The following is a 15,515-nucleotide window of genomic DNA, read 5'->3' as shown; positions in this document are numbered from 1 at the left end:
ACTTTCGTGTTCATCTCATTTCTTGTTTATTTTCTTCCTCACTTTCCCGGAGTGCACACTGAGAACAGAGGTCTGACCTAGGTTAGCGTTTTGGAGGTGATAATCGATCAGGCTCCTCGAAAACGGACGGATCGCATATCAGCATTTAAGAGACCCAGTGGAAGTGGGGAATGTGGCACCCCTCCCATTTCATTTGCGCCTCTCTGTAGGCTTGTGCCTGCAGCTCACCGGCAGGAGCTGAGTTTCCCCCAGGAGCCCGCAGAGAAAGTGCTGAGCCCATGGCGGCTCCTCCTTTCCAGCTCACCCACCAGGTAAACTGCCTGGTCCCCCTTGGAGGAAAACAAGTGATGGATCAGGGACAGGCCCAGAGTGTCCTCCTGCAGGAGACCCCCAATGAGGAGACAGAGGTCCAAGGGAGCAGGAGTTCCAGATTCACTGCAACCTTGAGCCCCTCTGCATCTCCAGTGCCTAAAACCGCTCCTGTCATGTGGGAGGCACTCAAAAAGGGTTGAAGGAATAATGAGTGAATGCATCATCTCATTTAATTTTGAGAACAACTCCGAAGAACATGGTTTGTGTCTACTCTATTAGGGAGTCCGAGGTCAACTTCCTGAGTTTGGATAATTGGGTTCAAATCCAACTCCGCCTCCTCTGCAGCCCATCATGCTGTGTCCTGGTGCAGCTCTACGTTGGGAAGAGGCAACTGTCTGATCCGTGTGGGGGAGTCTTGTTGGCCGTGGCTGCTCGGTGTCTACGCTGACCTTTCTGGGCAGCTGTGGGTGCAGGGTCTCCACAAGGGGGTAACACTGCCATTTCAGGCTGTGGGAAGTGCCTGCTGAGGCCCAGATGCCCTTGCTGGGGCGCACAAATATGCAAACTCACTCGCAAATCAATTCACTGCTGCTCAGGGCGTTCATGATGCCGACAGGATATTGAGGAACATTTTTGTATTTCCCTTGACTATATAAAATTCCTCTGAGGAACTCAAACCCTTCATAGCTACTGTTCTAACAGTGTCCCCCAAATTCCTGGGGAGGAGGTAGGGGAGGGCACTGACTCCTATGAGAAAGGAGCAGGTGGGAGAAGTACCAATTGTCCTCAGCATCTGGAGGACTAAAGCTGGTGCTGACATTACCAAGTTTGTGGCCCGAGCACATTTAATTCTCTGATCTCCCAGGACTCTTTGCATTTGCACCAGAACTCAATTGTAGAGAATGCTCTGGAGAACACGCTAAAGCCTGTGACCAACGGGAGCCTGTGTCCTGAGGAGTTTTATAAACTAAGAGGAAATACCGATTTGGCTAAGAATATAGCAGGCGTGTTTTGTAAAAATGTTTTTGTGCACATGTCCCCTGTCCTGTGTCAGCACCTACGACCCACCTTGTCCGTAGTGGACCCTCCGCGGGTACGTGATGCCCAAGTTAGCAGGTCGTCCAACGCAAATTTTCGCTAATTTAAGACCACGCTGCCTCATTACACCACGTGATTCCTTAGTAATCACTGGCTCCTTCCTGTTCCAGCATGGAAGAGAGAGCCTCTGTCAGCATCCCCCTTCACCCCGGTCTCAGCCAGTGAGCACGTGTGCCTGCCTTCCCTCTCCTTCTTATAAACTCTCATTCCAGCTCCTTTTCCCTTCTCGCCATGAAGTTTAATGGTCTCAATAAACTTTTATCTTGAATTTTATGTGGTTGCTACTAAATCTCTTATGCTGTCATTTTAATGATGCACTCTTACACCCTATTCCAATTGCTCTCAGCTCGGTGGCGTGGGGACCCCGGCAACTGGGTCTTTTCTGAAAGACGGCGATCCTCCCCAGCACCATTTCCTGTTGTGCCATGCTGGGACGTCTGCTTTGAGAAGGGATTTCGGGGCTGAGTACACAGATGTCCTTCCTGTTGTCATCGTGTGGAGTTGCCATCCTCCAAAGACTTGAAGGCGTAAAACTCTGTTTTAGAAACATGTTCCAGTGCGCGATGACATCTCTTTGACCCTAAACTAGTGTCTGGGCCTTTCACTTGGCACTTGACAGTCTCCCCATTCACGTGTTTTGGCACCTCTCATACGAATACCCTGTATGCCTGCCAGGACTTCACATTCCGTCGTGAGGGGGTCCCCCACTTGCAGTCAAAACACTTCTGGCAGCATTGAGTGCTTGGGGTTCGGTCGGTAGACACTGGCCTGTCCGTGCATCTTGTTGCTTATTGTGGTTCCCAGGGCTTCCCTGTATAATTAGAAGGAGAAGCGTCTCCACCAGAAAGAGTTCCCACTGACTTTGCGTTCAGGAAGGGGCAGCTGACCTGGTCGTCTAATCCGATCGCCAGCTACCCTCCTAGTTACTCTGGAACGTTTTAGGTCCCCTCTACAATCTGAAGGGATGTTTTGGCTCAGAACTTTATACAGACCACTCAACTGTTTGTCAACAAGCATTAATCCATACTTTGTAATTAACTATATAGTTTTTTAATGGCACACTCAAGGATAGAGCCGATTATAGTAATATACAAGGATAGTTAACTTTAATGTGTCCTAGTGTTGAAACTCATCCTCTCAAATTAAATTGCTTATAAACTGCATAGCCAGGGATGTTTACGCAGTTTCTACTTTGATATGTACTTTTGTTTGTTGTTCTGAGTGTCTCTATATAGCCTATGCTGGTCTGCAGCAATTTATGGGATAGCCATGTCCTTATCTTAGAGTTTATATTAAAATTACATATTTCACAAAGAATATTACTGATAGGTGTCATATAATGAAAGTCCTCCGTACAAATGGGTTTGTAAAATGCCTAGTTAGATATAGTTCTTTACTACAGGATTTCTTAGAGCCTCTAATACTGTAAATGCAGTGCCAGGGGCTCAGCCGACTGCCAGGTGTTGTGGTAGCTGATTAAGACAACAAGCCAAAAAGCGAGTTAACAGTCAAGCCTTTACTCACTTACTGGGATGGCACACGCAAGGGAGCAAACCCAAGGCAGTGCGACTCCTTCCTTTCCGTTTTCCCCCATGGAACAGCACACTGGCCGAGGGGCAGGTAGATCAGCACAGATGTGGGGTTCAGTCAATCAGATCTCATTGTTAAGGAAGCCCCAAACAAAGGCTCTGGCAGTTTGGAAGATGTGGGGCTGGTGGGGGGAGTGGTGGGGGTAGGGCTGGGAATGGAAGGGTCAGGATGACCTAGTCAGGTGTAGAGTGTCTTTGAGGCTTCCTTTCCCGATGCCTAGAAGAAGGCCTCCCAGAGGTTGATGGCTTCTGTTGAAGGTCCCAGTAAAGAGGCTCTGAGAGGAGGCACCTGGGCCAGGAACGCATGAGTCTGGCTGGCATGGTGGGGGGGGGGGGGGGTGGGCTGAGTCCTTGACAGGTAACTCCTGCCAGAGACTACAGTAGACTGGCACCTCTTGCCCCGTGAGGTCTGCCAGGTAAAACCTTTGTAATTGCCCATGGCCAGGCCTGAAAGCCCACACAATAGGATTTTAGCCAGAAGCCAGACTCTGTGTGCATAGTGGCCTTCCGAGAGGATGCGATTTGTAGAATTCTGAGAGGATTCTATATGATGGGGCATTTCTTAAACATCATTAACCATGACATTCCTTACTGTCCATTCCTTGTGGCTGGCACTCTGGTTACTGAAATAGCAGTGTTTCTACCTGCGATTGTTCAAAGTGTAGTCTTTATGGAACACTTTTTCCCCCCTAAATGCAGAGATTTCGTTACCAACATTTCTTTTGATCTAGCTAAAACCTCATACAGCTGTGCCTTGCCTAAAGGCACCTGCAAAATGCTATATCTGGTGAGCTGCCCATGAGAGCCAGACGGCTCTCTCAGGTCAGCTGGGTCAGCTCAGGCTGGAGGGATTGTTACAGAACATCCTGGTTTTGCAGCAAGAAGTTCTCTGCCTAGATCGATGTGTGGATTACCCCCACCTTAAGTTTCCTGACATCCACCATCAAGCCAAGGATGCTGAAACACCTGTGCCAAATGGCGCCTCGGGTTGTGTTTTTATTTTATTGTAGACATCACAGGTGGTGGTGGTGGTGGTGGTGGTGGTGGTGGTGTTGTGTGTGTGTGTGTGTGTGTGTGTGTGTGTGTGTGTGTACACGACTCTTTATCATCCAGTACTTGGGAAGGAATCAGTGTAGATAATAAAGTAATTTTTTATTTGGTCTGTAATGTCCTGGGTTTGGTGATTCAGCAGATTTAATGGCTACATTTCCTTTTGCTACTTTCACATTAAAATTCCATTGTACTCTCCTTAGGGAATTGGCAGGAGAGCGAGGCTGCCCAAATGATCAGGTCAGTTTAGACTGTCCTCCTATCCCTGGGCCATCATTCAAATCACAGCAAGGGGTTTTAGATCAGGAGTCAGATTCGCCTGCTGGCATTGGCTTACTTCCGTCCAAAGCAGATTAAGCTATGGAAGCTAAGAGCCTAACTGGTCGTTTATGAAATGCACCCGTACGTGTAAGGTCTTCTCAGGTATGCACATCAACACTAGATTACAGAATTTGGTTGTGCAAAACCAAGTTGGCTCACTCTGGACAGGATCTGTAGCTTAGAGGAATGGTTCTTGTGGTCATTTTTACCAGTGGAATGCTTTCTTCACAGGAAGTTGTATGAGGAATTTCAGTGCCTACAAATCAAGGAAGGTCATGGTTGAAAGTGTAGGGGAACTTGAAGACTTTCCTCTTTGTGGTGCTCTGGGGGGCTTCTGCCTGGAACAGCATTAGTCTGGTTGAAGAGAATGGGGATCAAAATCAGATTTCTTTAGCAATGCATGCGTATTGCCCAGTCCAGGATTTTAACAAGAACAACAAATACCCAATATTGGTTAAGCTCTACTAGCTGGTGGGCACCATCCTTAGGACCTCTTATGGATTGTCTCACTTAATCTCACAACAAATGAAAAGGATGGTTTAAAATTGGGAAGCAGTCCCTTCTAACCCTGATGGCAGCTTTGGGTGTGGTCGAGATCCCCTCCACGTTCACAGACTTGCTGAAACGTATTATCCTCATGGTTGTGGTTTAGTCTGGCAAAAAAGAGGAGATACATAGGGCGAGTCCAGGCAAGTCCTGAATTGAAACTTTCAGTTGTCCTCTCCCATCAGTGATGGACAGCAGTGTGTACAGAATATTGCTGACCAGGAAAGCTCATCTAAGCTCTGGTGTTCAGAGTTTTTACTGGGTCATAGTCCTAACAGCCCATGTTGCTGATCTGAATCTCCAGCCCCCCAAGGTTGAGCTGATACCTGTGAGACGAAGCCCCGTCCTTAAATCACACTGTCAGACTGCCTTGTGTGACCCAAGAACCTGCATCCCTCCCCCTCCCAGCCCCCCAAACAAAGACACTTTTATCAGGCAATAGATCGAAAGGGCTGAGAGATTGTCCCCAGGAGCTGATGGCAGAGGCCAGACTTCTCTTTGGTCCAGGATAAATTCTTTACAACACAGACAGCTACTATAATTATATTTCATTTTATAGATGGGAAAACTAAACTTAAAAGAGTTAAGTAACACTTTGTAGCTGAGGAAACTGGGTCTCGAAGCCACAGATTATAACGTCAGAGGCTCAATCTTTTGTTTTGTTCTGTTTTGTTTTATTTTTGTTTTTATTTATTTGTTTTGAGAGAGAGAGAAACTGTGAGCAGGGGAGGGGGAGAGAGAGAGAGAGGGAGAGAGAGAATCCCAAGCAGGCTAGTGCAGAGACAACGTGGGGCTCGATCTCATGACTGTGAGATCATGACCTGAGCCAGAATCAAGAGTTGGACATTTAACCGACTGAGTCACCCAGGTGCCCCCAGAGGCTAAATCTTACCTACAATTTCTTACGAAGGTACTATCCAAAAAGAATCATCCATACTTGACAAAATGATTAATTTAGGTGTAACTGTACATCATATCAAATGAATCATAGTTAGATAAGCCAATTGCATAATCCTGGTCTTACTAAGCAGTCTTTCATATCCAGAGTAACTAGGGAAATGTCCCTCCTTGTTCTTGTCCATTTGGCCAGTGTCATTCCAGGCCACTCCCAGGGATCGTCAGGATCGCCTGTCTGTGACTCCATGCTGCCTGTGGCTGCACCTGCTCAGTGTTGAGCCTTGAAAGTCTTCATTCGCTTCAAATGCTGTAGCTGTCTCTGTTCTTTAATTGCTAATTCCACAGTGCCAGGGTGAGACTTCCTTCCAATGCATATGCATTTGAAAACGCTTGTTACAAAACATTTTTCTGCAAAATGCCTGTGGCTGCTTCTAATTGTTTCTTTTCTGTACTGCTATCACTGAAGAGTTTATAAAATATACCGTTGGCTCTTCCACATCCTGCAATAATTATGAGAGACTCTGTCCTTTCACCTTCTACCCTAGAGTTGGTTCCGATGCCTCGCTTTCTGTCAACACCACCCGCCACAGCCAAATGTGGCCATGCACATCACTCGTTCCATTGCTCGCGTTTTGCGGGAACTGTGTATGTATGTAAGCTATGGTGGCCATATTCTCTCAGCCAAAATTTGGGACACACGGCCAGCCAGGATGACTGTACATATGGGTACACAGGACATAATATTTCTTTCCCAGAAAACCTGAGACATATGGTCTCCATATGTACAGCATCCATGGCCTCTCACTGTCTATTTATTGATGCATTTTTAGTCACATGAATATGTAACAATAGTAATGTGATTTTTATAGCCTCGCTGTCAGGGCCTTTCCATTTGGGAAAGATATTCATCATTTCTGCTTATGGCAAAATGACTTCTCAATTTAGTGTCCAGCCTTACATTATAAGCTATATATCTTGGATTTGATGTTCTTTAGTGAATATAGTTTCTTCTATTTTAGGAATCTGTGTTCTGTCTCGTCTAAAAAAAAAAGAAGAAGAAGAAGAAGAAAAAGAAAAAAGGCTGTGTGTATTCATTTGTTCTGAAAATGTCTGTGGAGGAGGTTGTGTGATGGGGAACCAATGTGGGAAATGATTTCAGGGGAGGCGTGTGGGGAGGGGAAGCTTTAGAAAGTGTATTAAAGTTTATGAAGTCATTTCTCTGTTGGAGTCCACAAACATGGGTGTTTGGAAAGGCGGAATAAGTGATTAGTGAAGGGAGGACAAGGAAATGGCGGAAGATGGAAGCCACAATGGTGTGGAAGGTGTTACTTTTTCTTGCCGGCATCTACCCGTCGGCCTGTGTCCAGGTGGCTAATGGAGAACACAAGTAAAGGGGTGGCTTTCCTCCACAGCAGAGCCGACGGCAGTGATGGGAAGTGGGGCCGATGTGGAGAGACCTGGGGGTGTTAACGAGACGTGTCTGAGTACAGAAATGGCAAGTGTAGCCGGCACGTGTATCCTGTAAGCAGTAACTAATGACATTCTGATAGACGGAGGTAACCTCCAAAGTAAGCCAGAGATGATCTGTTTGATCGGAGTAACTGGAACGAGAGACTCCAAGGAGAAAAATGAACACTTCATAGCTGTGAAACCAAATTAGACACGATACAGCTCCTTGCAGCGACACCTGGAGCTTCCGTGATTGGCAGGCTTTATATGTTACACTGACCTTCAGGTAGACCCGAAATTCAAGTCTGAAGCACCAGAGAGATGGATGAATGGGACAGGAACCCCCTTAATGTTTTTCTTGTCATTAGGTGGTTTTAAACTAAATACATGCTGCACTCAAAATTCCGTGGGTTTCGGTAACAACAATTGTGTCGCGTCTCTCTCCAATTTAGTCTCATCTTTCACTGGGCTGTGCAGATCATTGTTTTCCTTCACCTCTTCCATTCTGTGCAGGGAAACAGTTACAACTTGCTTAAAACTGGAACCATTTCCCATTATTCGTAGATAAGGAAGAAAATCCTCAACCTGGCTTGTGTGCCTTGCCTATCTCCCCCCCAGTTCAGTGAGTGGTCACCCTAATGTCCCAGAGTGCCATCTGCAGTGCCCCCTGGCTTCTAGGACCCGTGCTGGTACCACCCCGGGAAAGCTCTTTCATTTATTAGCCTAGTTAACGCCTGCTCAACTGTCGGGTCTCTGCCCCTGTGTCACCTCCTCAGGAAATCCTGTTGTCCAGGCTAGTGTGGGCACCCTGCTATAGAGCTCAAAGTGCTGCGAGCCTTTCTTTGTCGTATTCAATACAACCATGTACTCATGTCAACATCTTTCTTCCTCACTAGACCAGGCTCTGCAGGGTTCGGGTGCCGTCTTCTTTGCCTCTCCACGTTTTACCCGTTACCTGGCACGGTGTGTACCCTGTAGAGTATGGGCTTGTCACTAGGTGGGGAGTGTGATGCCAGGTCTGTGCTCATGACCTCCTACACAGTGTGGTTAGAGGAAGTGCCCATCCCCTGTGTGGCATATGCTGTTGAGTACATGCCCATCCCCCAGTGTGAGGTATGCTGTAGAGTATGGGCTCATCAACTGGTGTGCATTAGCTCGTTTAATCCCTAAGAGAGAGGTGCTATTATAACCTATATAGTTCAGATGAGGAAGTTGAAACATAGAAAAGATACATAGCTGGTAAATGTGGAAGAGTGGTTAAACCCATTCAGTCCCTTTTCACAACCTGTGTATTTAATCGTGGTGCTCAGTTGCCCTTCAAGGCAAGAAACTCAGATTTAACCTCGTTGATTTTCTGCATGAGTGCAGCCATATTTACTTGGGCTCTTAAACCTGAATGGCATCTTCCTACCTGTCCACCTATCCATTTACCCATCAATACATCCTTCCCTCTTTCTTCCATCTGTCTTTCCATGTATCCATTGTCCGTCCATCCATTTTGTCACTAAACATTTTCAAACACCTAATACATACCAGATGCCATGGTTCGTACTGGGACACAAAGTTGAGAAATATTAGTCCTGTCTAGGTGTATGGTGTGTGTGTGTGTGTTTCAATATGTACCTATTAATCTCTCTATCTTTCTGCACATACCCATGCATTCAGAGCAGTGGTTAGGAGTTTAAATAGAAGTTTTTTTTTTTTTTTTTTTAATTTTTTTTTTCAACGTTTTTTATTTATTTTTGGGACAGAGAGAGACAGAGCATGAACGGGGGAGGGGCAGAGAGAGAGGGAGACACAGAATCGGAAATAGGCTCCAGGCTCCGAGCCATCAGCCCAGAGCCTGACGCGGGGCTCGAACTTACAGACCGCGAGATCGTGACCTGGCTGAAGTTGGACGCTTAACCGACTGCGCCACCCAGGCGCCCCGTAGTTTTAACAAATTATTATGGCCAGCTACCAGAAGTTGTTAAATTATTGTGTCTGAAAAGGTGTGGATGGGAAAAACTTGATGAAGCAGCTAACATCTGGATCTGGAAGGACAAATATTAATTTGGCAGGTAAATAAGTAGAGAAGAGCATTAAAGGAAGTGAGAATTGCAGGGTAAAGTGGGAAGTGATCAGGGCTGTGGGGAGGGGCTCAGGGAGGGCTCTTTGGGGAGTAGGATCTAGTAGCAGGAGGTGCGGTGGGCAGTAGACTGGGGCCCGGACGGGAGAGTTTGTAAACTTGGATTTTCACTCCCCAGCGAGGGGTCCACAAAGGTTTGGAGGCAAAACCAGCTTTGTCTCTCAGTAGGACAAGCAGAGTGACTCTGGATGAGGGACCGGAGGGCAGGGGGTCACGGCAAAACCAGCTTTGTCTCTCAGTAGGACAAGCAGAGTGACTCTGGATGAGGGACCGGAGGGCGGGGGGTCAGGTAGCCAGTAGCATCAGCTCATCCGATTAGAGAGGAGACCGAAATGCTGCCGCCCTACAGGGTTCTGAGTCCCAGTGCTTCCCCTGCTGCTCCTGGGCCCCACAGCCATCACGCGGGGGGTGTGTCTGCGGGTGGGCTCCCTTCCAGGTTCGGGCAGTTCACCCGGCCGTACCTTTATTAACCGAACGACGCGTTGAATGTCTAGCACCTGTTAGATACTTGCAACCATGATTCTAAAGACCAATTTTTATTTTCTGTTCTTCCAGAAGTTAACTTACCAAGGTGGGCCAAGGATCGGTCTGGGTGTGTCCAGCATGGTTGTGGGTATCTGTGTGGCTGCACCCACGTGGGTGTGCACACGCGTGTGCGTAGGCACGTACGACATGTGTGTACAGCCGATGTCCTGGAGAAAGGGTACATGGGCCACATTTCACGGTGGACGTGGGTTTTCAGAGTTTTTAGAAGGATCGTGGAGCGGCAGTATTACGTGTGTCGGGGGATGGCCGCCACGTCAAGGACCGGGGCAACCTCAGCTGATTCACACGTGGCAGCAGCGACCGTGTCTGGTGCACACGCCGGGCTGTGAGAGCTTTACAAAGAACTTTTATAACAGGTGGTTCACCTTGGTGCGCCCCAGGGCACGCGGTTAAATGCCTGCGTGGTGGAGTGTTGCCCTAAACCCTGGTGGTGCCTATATGCCTCGTCTGCAAATTAGGGTTACAAAGATCCACACACCAAATGTGATGATGTCTATAAAATGTCCAGGGCAGTTTCTGGCTCATGGCAACACCGTGTGGCAGCTAAGTGCATGGCCTGTGGCCTCGGGCTGCCTGGCTTCTTCCTGTCCTAGTTCTGACGCTTACTAGCTGTGCGATCCTGACTGAAACAAGTGACCTCTCTCTGCCTCCGCTGTTTCCCACACAGGCCAGTAGTAATCGTTCCTACCCTGTCAGGGTGTTAGAGGAATAAACGAGCAGCACTTGGCATGCGGCCCTAGGATTATTATTTCCATGCTGTCAACCCTGGGAGCAGAATTCAGCTTCATAGAAAATCGATGTGATGCCCAGCGTCCAGATCTAGAAACCCTGATCCTGTGCTTTTGCTCCTTTCAGTTTTGATGATATTTAAGGTTATTTTTTTTTTTCTGGTCACAAATAATTTCTGTGTATTTTATTGACATAGCGCCTGTCAGTTTATTATGGGGGTGCTGAAACAGTGAGCTATTTTGGTTGCCAAACAGTATTTTGGGGCTGACACGGTAGAGAAGGGGAGGAGAGACCTACTCTGACAGGGAAACCGGCCAGATTATGCGGGTCCCTGCTGCCGTGCCTGACACGCGGGACACAGGAGCCCAGACCCCTCGCTTCTCCAGCCCTGGGGGCATTCTGTTCTCGTGGATGTAAGTATCCCAACAAAGTGGCCAGACCCAAGTCACTGCGTTCCTCCCGGCTGGGCCATTTCCAGACGAGGCAGGAAGGGCAGCCCTGTGCTTCTGGAGGAGGTGAGCCCACCCGGGCACAGGTACTCAGGCTCCTTCCTTCAGTGTCTCACTGCCCGAGAGACCATTTTAAGGACCGCCACTAATTCTTTGTGCTTTGGATGAAACAATAGATCTTCTGGAATGTGAGCTGCAGAGGCCGCGTGATTTTAGGACTTAACAGCATTGGGTGCAGACACAACCTGGAACGAGTTTGAATGGATTCTGCTCTGCGGAATGGAATGGAACGTCTTTGTGAGGCTGGACGGTAGAGAGAGGGTTTCGTCTGATTATGTAATTGTTCCCCTACCACGTAGGGCAGAAACAGGAGTTCTAGGACCTGGGGAGAAAAATCCAATTTGATCTCTCTTTTTTTTTTTTTTTTTTTTTTTTTTTTTTTTCCGCAGCATGTTCATTTCCACAGGAAGGTTCAATTATTCCCTCATTTTCAAGGCTATAAATGAGTTTGCTGGGCCGGCTCCTGACACCGGCTCTCTCATCATTATTCAGATTGGTTTTCGCTTTCCTAAACTGCTCTTCTGCCTACTGCTCTTGGAGCCCAGCCAGCATTTCAGAAGAGGATTAAATAATCCTTCTCTCGCAACTTCCTACATGTTGTGCTATTTTGTTCTCTCCCAAATGTCACCGTCTCCTCGCGCGCATGTTTCCCGCGGGTGAGGATCGCAGGCGTCTCCAGGGCCCGTGTCTCCGCGGACCGCGGGGTGGCCGTCCTCCACGTGGGGGCCGAGCCTGGCGCTCTTGCCAGCACGGGAAGGCAGAGACCACTGTTTACCCACAGACGCATCAGTTTGCTCGGGCAGAGAGAATCCACGCGAATCCCTCCCCAGGACAGGAAGACAAAATGCGAGCCTCTTAGCTGCTGTCCGGGGACCCCTTGACGGGAGCGGCCAGCCCAGCTGGTGCGTCCCTTCGCTCTGTTCGTGGCGGGCTTGCCCCACAAGTACTTCGAGACTCCTCCAAGCACCTGGAAGACGGGGCTGTGAACACCTCTTGTGTTTCAGGTGTGGGCCATTCTTAACACCAGCAATACCCTCCCGCATCCGGGGGGGAGGGTGAATTCATGCCACCCTTCAGGCTGCTGTCCTTGCCCACAGCACAGAGTCCTTCTACCTCCAACTTCTCCATCTGGTTTGAGCCCATGGAGGCCAACTCCAGCCCCTCAGACACGCCTCGGGGTCTCCAGCTAGCTCGCCGGGCCGCCCCGCCAGCCCCGTGGACCGAACGGGCCTTCTGTCACGTGTGGGAGTGCTTCTTCCCCTCTCTCTTGGTTTCAGAATTCCTCTTCCGTGGAGCAAGCCCTGCCCGCTTCTCATTCGGCCTCTCAGCTCGAGCTGCCCGTTGTCCTCACCTGGAGGCCCTCTCGCGGTTGAGGCCTGCCCCCGCGGTCGAGCCAGAGTCTCCGCGGACGGTGCCCGGGCAGGGCCGTGTCTAAGACGTGTGCCGGGTGGCTCCACAGGGCAGCCAGGACTCAGAACAGGTGAACTGATTGGCGGCTGAGCCCGTGGCTTCTCCTGTCCTAAGGATGCAAAGGAGGGATCGGGGACTTTTGTAAATGTGGACAGCCAAGCAGATAAGTTGCGAAACACGGTGATAAATGTGACCCGCAGTCTGTGAGCGCTGCTGGTGGAAGCCCGAGGAAGGAACACACAGTCACCTGGAGAAGGCAGGGAAGCTGAGGGAGAGGGGTGTGCTGGGCGGGGAGTTCGCAGGCGGCAGGTGGAGGCCCGTGGGAGGGCAGCCGAGAGACAGGTGCTGGATGGACGGGAAGAGCCGCTGGCAGCAGGGCAGGTTGCAGGCCCAAGTGTGTGTCCTCCCACCAGGGGCCTGCAGGGGTTTTGCAGCCAGGCCGTGTGCTCGGCTCCGTGTGCTCGAATAACCGCCCGGTGCGACGTACAGGAGGTGCCGCGGTGAGAAACCCTGGGGCCAGCGAGGTGACGAGGGCCTGGACAGGGGAGGACAGAGGACCCAGCAGGCTGGTCTCAAAAGGGGATCGGCACATTTTTACGAACGACTGGTTTTCAGGAGCCAAGGAGGACGGATCCCATATGTGGGGGCTGGGCATCGAGCAGAGGCTACTGCCATTAATAGAGGTTGGAAGCCCTTTTCCCTTTCTGTTGTTTTTCTCTCAGGGGAGAGAATAAGCTCAGATTTGTGTTAGTTAAGCTTAAGATGCCAGCAGGACCCCGGAGAGAAGGCCGCAGGTACCCGGTTGTGCTGTGGGGTCTGCACTGCAGGTGAATGTGACGGAGACGAGACGTAGGGGCCTGGGCATTTGGACAGAACTGCAGGAGGCGTGAGGGTGGTTCCCTCCGGGGGGAGAGACCAGCAGGAGAGGGGCCTCGGGAGTGAAGTGTGCGCATGCTGCCGCCACCGCCTTACGAGGAGACCCGAGCTGGAAGGGTGCCGGGAGGAGGCTGGGGAGGGATGTTCCGAGAGGGAGGAGGGAGAGAGCTTTTAGACAGCAGGGCAGTAATGTTTCCTGCCCCAGGCTGACTCAGAGCTCATCTGCAGGACAGCTCAGCTTGCTGTGTCCAAACTGAATCTTCTTCCCCTTCCCAGGGCACCTTTCCGGGACCTCTTCACATTCAGTCACTAACCAAAGCCTCTCACTCTCTTTCTCCGATACATCCCCCCATCCCCTTGCCATCGCTCTGACTGAAGGAGGAGCCCCCGCAGCAACTTCTGGATCGGCCTCCCCGCCACGCACCCTTGCCCACCGCCAGCCTGCCATCCGGGCGGCACTGAAGGTAGTGTTGTGAAAACGCAGACCTTATTATGTTGTCCGTGGCCTGCTGTGACCCTGGATTCAAAATCTTGATTGTGGGGGTGGCATGGTCTAATGTGGCCAGGCTTCTGCCCTGTCACACTCCCTTGGTCACCCCCCTTGAAAGGGGCCATGCTGGCCCCTAGCTCTCCCTGGGCCGTGGCATTTGCACACGGCGCCCTTTGGGTATCATACTTGGCCGTCCATCTAGTGAACTCCCCCGTACCCATCACGTCCCAGCCAGAGTATTTCTTCAGGGAGTTTTTTCTTTGTTCCAGAACAAGGGAGGTTCCCTATGATGAACTCTCAGAGCATCTATTTTTTTTATAGCACTTACCACAATTATATTTATACAGGGATATATGCATAATTACTTGTTTAATAGCTGTTTCCCACTGGGTTATAAGTTTATGGAGAGAAGGAATCATGTTCATTTTACCCCTGAAGCTTAACATACTGCCTGAATGTGCTTAAAACTATTTGCATTAAAACAAAGACAGTGCACACTGAATGTGCCTTAAAAAATGAAAACATTCAAGTAGCTGAAAATCTACGGGTAAATCTAGTAGGATGATGGTTGAAAAATAAGCAACTTGACTGGCCAGTTATGAGGTCACTGTGACTTCTATATTAAAAACAGTTTCGGGGCGCCTGGGTGGCTCAGTTGGTTGAGCATCAACTTCGGCTCAGGTCATGATCTCACGGTTCGTGAGTTTGAGCCCCGCATCGTGCTCTGTGCTGACAGCTCAGATCCTGGAGCCTGCTTCGGATTCTGGGTCTCCTTTCTCTGCTCCTCCCCTGCTCACACTCTGTCTCTCTCTCAAAAATAAATAAAGATTAAAAAAATTTAAAAAAATAAATAAAAACAGTCTCAATGAAGCGATGGAAAGAGGATCAGGCTGTATAGAGATGAGGAATTTCTGAAAGTTTAAAGTCCTTCTCCGCTGCTTCTTCCCCCAAACAGCTTTTCACAATCCCTCCATCGCCTCCTTGTTCCCTTTTCCACCTCTGGTGACCTCTCATTCATAATAACAGCAAGAACATCTCCTGTTCAGTCACCACTCGGATGCAAAATCTTACCCTAATCAAGGCCTTTTTCACGACTCCCGTGTCCTACAGTATCTCGATTGTCCACCTGATTTCTGCTCTAGCTTCATCAAAGTGACCAATTAGGTTTATGAAAACACTTCTTTCATTTTGTAATAGATCTGTTGGTCAAAAACCTTTCGTGGTAGCCTAAGTCTGGTATTCACGGCAAGTTGTAAGCTGGTTCCCAGCTCACTTTCCAAATTTAGCCCCAGTGCTCCCGGTACGAATCCTGTGCCCCGCTGTTCTCTTGATCCAAGTTAAGTTTGCTTTAGCAAAATGCCTGTGCCCTGCATCCTCCTATCCCCCCCTCACTCTCCCAGCCCTGACTTTTCCTTGAGGGTCCAGACGAAGTCACAGCATCTTAGCGAGGTCTTACTTTAGTCCATCGTGATTTCTGTGTGCTGATGGTTCTTGCTGTCTACCTCGTGGGAGTGTAGATGTCCTCCCATTGATGTGTCATTGCCACGTGCCTGTGAGCTTCCACA

At 49.3% G+C, this 15,515-nt stretch overlaps 1 protein-coding gene across 9 annotated transcripts in view; it reads left to right on the top strand.

The window, feature by feature from the left end:
* FBXO15 (F-box protein 15) overlaps positions 1-12,531 on the top strand; it is a 154,180-nt gene extending 141,649 nt beyond the window's left edge. For 2 of the 9 annotated variants that reach the window (XR_006209670.1, XR_006209667.1), the window contains one exon: positions 12,452-12,519. The gene's annotated coding sequence lies outside the window, so the exon portion shown is untranslated. Of the gene's footprint in view, positions 1-6,832; positions 6,851-11,563; positions 11,581-12,451 lie in introns of those variants that run through there. The other 7 variants (XR_006209662.1, XR_006209661.1, XR_006209668.1 and 4 more) reach the window with 7 other exon arrangements.
* Positions 12,532-15,515: the final 2,984 nt, after the last annotated feature.

The sequence above is a fragment of the Panthera tigris genome, chromosome D3, assembly GCF_018350195.1.
Source record: "Panthera tigris isolate Pti1 chromosome D3, P.tigris_Pti1_mat1.1, whole genome shotgun sequence".
Lineage (NCBI taxonomy): Eukaryota > Metazoa > Chordata > Mammalia > Carnivora > Felidae > Panthera > Panthera tigris.
The sequence above is the reverse complement of the archived record's forward strand: the minus strand, read 5'-3'. Positions and strand labels throughout refer to the sequence as shown.